At 62.0% G+C, this 271-nt stretch overlaps 1 protein-coding gene across 11 annotated transcripts in view; it reads left to right on the top strand.

Moving 5' to 3' along the window:
* Positions 1-271, top strand: part of CAMK2D (calcium/calmodulin-dependent protein kinase II delta) — a 156,286-nt gene that overhangs the window by 144,373 nt on the left and 11,642 nt on the right. The window lies entirely within an intron of this gene.

The following is a 271-nucleotide window of genomic DNA, read 5'->3' as shown; positions in this document are numbered from 1 at the left end:
CACTGAGCTGGTGGTCAGCTCCCTGAAGGCCCCTCAGTGCGGCGGCTCCGCTGGCACAGAGCAGAGCAGGGGTGCAGTTCCTTTGGGTAAATGCAGGGGTGGGGGGCATAGCGCTGTTAGCACAGAGCGTGAGGCTCAGGCTGAGGGTCGGCCTGTGAACTGGGAGGTCAGGGTTCGATCCCCAGTCAGGGCACAGGCCCAGGTTGCAGGCTTGATCCCCTGTGTGGGACGTGCAGGAGGCAGCCAGTCAATGATTCTCATCATTGATGTG

The sequence above is a fragment of the Myotis brandtii genome, unplaced genomic scaffold (genome assembly GCF_000412655.1).
Source record: "Myotis brandtii unplaced genomic scaffold, ASM41265v1 scaffold603, whole genome shotgun sequence".
NCBI lineage: Eukaryota > Metazoa > Chordata > Mammalia > Chiroptera > Vespertilionidae > Myotis > Myotis brandtii.
Note: the sequence above shows the minus strand (reverse complement) of the source record. Positions and strands in the feature narration are given on the sequence as shown.